At 35.4% G+C, this 3702-nt stretch overlaps 1 pseudogene; it reads right to left on the bottom strand.

Annotated features, from left to right (window-relative positions):
* Nucleotides 1-670: 670 nt before the first annotated feature.
* On the bottom strand, nucleotides 671-1512 carry LOC129632781 (S-formylglutathione hydrolase-like; annotated as a pseudogene).
* Nucleotides 1513-3702: the final 2190 nt, after the last annotated feature.

The raw sequence follows: 3702 nt of genomic DNA, 5'->3' as shown, positions 1-3702 counted from the left end.
TCTGCAACCCCATGGACTGTAGCCTACCATGCTCCTCCATCCATGTGATTCTTCAGGCAAGAATACTGGAGTAGGTTGCCATTTCCTTCTCCAACACAAAATAAAGAACAAGCTTTACATTATATAATTTACCAATCAAAATGTATTTGTTGATGTTATGTAGTACATGCAAGTGTGCTAAGTTGCTTCAGTCATGATCGATTCTGCAATCCTGTGGACTGTAACCCACCAGTCTCCTCTGTCCATGGAATTCTCAGGCAAGAATACTGGAGTGTGTTCCCATGCCCTCCTCCAGGGAATATTGCCAACCCAGGGATCGAACACTTGTATCCTGCAACTCCTGCATTGCAGGCAGATTCTTTACCACTGAGCCACCAGGGAAGCCAGTTATTACATACATATGTATAGGTACACAAATTTTGTATATGTGTTTTGTTACAAAATACATTTTTAGACTATTAATTTGATGGTAGCATAGTAGTCTGCTGTTTCATGAGTTACTTGACTCACTATTTTTTTTTCAGGTTTGATATATTTATTCAGAAGGTTTTTCAACTACAGAATGAAGCATTTTTAGCATTACGAAATCCAAAGTTTTAAAATATTATTTCCTTGCAATTCTGTTATTGCAATTTTATAATCCTGAAGAGATTCTCTTATCTGAAGTTTTTCATGAATTCAGGTATTTTGCATGATATCTGATGTGATCAGCAATAAAGGTTGCAATAAAGTAGTAGCTATGGTCATAACCCTCTGGTAATCTGAAGACAACAGGGCTTTTCTTTTCTGAACAGGCAGCTATGACGTTATCAGGAAGTAACTGTCCATCTGAAAGGAACTCATCATCTTTCCCTTGATCAATTATATTCAGCTGAGAACCTGGATAGGACTTCACAAGGTAGGTAGCATCATAAGCCTCCAATTTACTTTGATCTGTTCCCAAATATCTGGTAAAGGCTTTTTTGCCCCAACATCAGAGCATTGGGTTGCAAAGTGGAGCAAATGCTGAAACACATTTGTATTTTCTAGGATTCTTCAAAGCACAAATCAGAGCTCTATGGGCTCCCATAAAGTGGCCAAACACAGACATCCTTTGGGGGTCCACTGGAAAATTGTCATTTACGAGTTAGGAAAGCTCCTTCGTTACATAAGAGTACATTCTATAGTTAGTTTTCCAAAGATCTTCAGTAGCATCGACATAAAACCCAGCACCAGTGCCAAAGTCCCAGCTGTCGTCTTCTCCTTTAATATTGCAGCCACGAGGGCTGGTATCTGGAGCAATGACAACAAGGCCATGTTCTGAAGTAGCTTGATGATAACCATATTTTGATATAAAATTTTTTTCTGTTCTAGTTAAACCAGACAGCCAGTATAGCACAGGGCATTTTCCAGTTTCTGCCTTTGGTGGTAAATAGAAAATTTCATTTTGCGCTTCCGTTCAACACTGTCATGTTCAAAATCTTTCTGCAGTCCTCCAAAGCACTTGCTGCTAGAAACCTACTTCAATGTCATTCTTCTTCTGTCCAATTACTACTTGCTTTTTGGTCTGTACTAAAGGGTAGATGATCCTCCGGTGGTGGTGGGAAGAGCAGCTGCCTATCTCACTGTTTTAAAATGCTTAGTTATTTCACCAGTATGAAATTAGGATAAATTGCAAAATTAGAATAATTTTGGGCAAATAAGATTATTAAATCTTTCACATAAAGTGACAAAATGCTTTAGAGAATGTTGCATCTTTTTTTGTCTCCATCAATATTTTTTTCCTTAGAAAATTCTTCAACATTCCAAAACCTAATAAGAATTTAGATACAATTGATTATGTTATTATGTTATTTATATGGCCTCATTTCTATATTAGATTTTAATTACATTGAAGTTAATTTGATATGTTAACAGAGTGATACTATTAGACTATTTCTCCAATTAATTCAAAATGATTAATTGCTCAACACAGTTACAACATAGTCTATTTCTTTAGCTGGCACATTTATTATGCAATCATTTACCCTGTATTCTAGAACCTGTTCATTATTTCTTTTTTTCACAAGAGCATTTCTATTTCAGCACTTGTTCATTTAGATTACTGAAGAATTCTAATAAATTTTCAAAAACACTTCTTTGGAAATTATTTTATGTTTGTAGTTATCTTATACCTCATATACCCTGACTCAATGCTCCTATTATTAATATCTTTCATTAAAATTATTATAATAAATTTTTAAATTATTATAACACAGCATTCTTGCTGTTCTTTGTTTACTTCTTGAAAACTTTATTTATTTAAATGAACAATGGCAATAATTTTTATTAACAATTTTATTGAAATCGCCTGGAATTTAGAGATCAAATCTACAATGATTGAAATCTGGATAAAATACTTTGTTAAGTCACTTCAGACTTGTCCAACTGTGCGACCCCATAGACAGCAGGCCACCAGGCTCCCCCGTCCCTGGGATTCTCCAGGCAAGAACACTGGAGTGGGTTGCCATTTCCTTCTTCAGTGCATGAAAGTGAAAAGTGAAAGTGAAGTCGCTCAGTTGTGTCCGACTCTTAGCGACCCCCTGGACTGCAGCACACCAGGCTCCTCTGTCCATGGGATTTTCCAGGCAAGAGTACTGGAGTGGGGTGCCATTGCCTTCTCCTAAGATACTTTAGACAAATCTAAAAATTTAGTATCCATATACTCAATTTTTTAATTGATTTCAGGAAGACTTTTTTTTCCTATATATTCTTTATATTTCTTGATAAAGATTTTACCCCTTATTTTCTCAATGAGAATATTAATTTGATTTGTTCATTCATAATTTTAATTGTCCATTTTAATAACATTGATTCTTCCAAACCATGAACACAGTATATCTGTCCATTTGTTTGTGTCATCTTCAATTTCATTCACCATATCTTATAGTTTTCTGAATATATGCCTTTTACCTCTCTGTTTAGATTTATTCTTAGGTATTTTTTACATTTTCAGTACAATTGTAAAAGAGATTGCTTCCTTAATTTATCTTTCTGATAGTTTGTTGTCAGTACATAGAAACATTGTACCCTTCGACTTTACTGAATTCATTGATAAATTCTAATGTGATTTCAGTGATTTCTCTAGTTCTTTTTTTTTTTTCCAATTTTATTTTATTTTTAAACCTGAAACACTATATTAGTTTTGCCAAACATCAAAACGAATCCGCCACAGGTATACATGTGCTCCCTATCCTGAACCCTCCTCCCTCCTCCCTCCCCACACCATCCCTCTGGGTCTTCCCAGTGCACCAGCCCCAAGCATCCAGTATCGTGCATTGAACCTGGACTGGCAACTCGTTTCATACATGATATTACATATGTTTCAATGCCATTCTCCCAAATCTTCCCACCCTCTCCCTCTCCAACAGAGTCCATAAGACTGTTCTATACATCAGTGTCTCTTTTGCTGTCTCGTACACAGGGTTATTGTTACCATCTTAAACAGTATCGCCATCTACAAATAGTGACCATTGTACTTCTTCCATCCCAATTTTACTTTATTTACTTGTTTTTATTTTCTCTTCTAGGTGAATTATACTATAATATCATTATTGTCTGAAAATATGCTTAATTTCAGTTTTCTCAAATTTATGGGTATTTGTTTTGTGTTCTTGCATGTGTTCTCCCATGGATAATGTTCCATGTACTTAAAAACTGTATTCTCCTGCTTTTGGTCGGAAT

The sequence above is a fragment of the Bubalus kerabau genome, chromosome 18 (assembly GCF_029407905.1).
Source record: "Bubalus kerabau isolate K-KA32 ecotype Philippines breed swamp buffalo chromosome 18, PCC_UOA_SB_1v2, whole genome shotgun sequence".
Lineage (NCBI taxonomy): Eukaryota > Metazoa > Chordata > Mammalia > Artiodactyla > Bovidae > Bubalus > Bubalus kerabau.
This window is presented reverse-complemented; position numbering and strand designations above follow the sequence as displayed.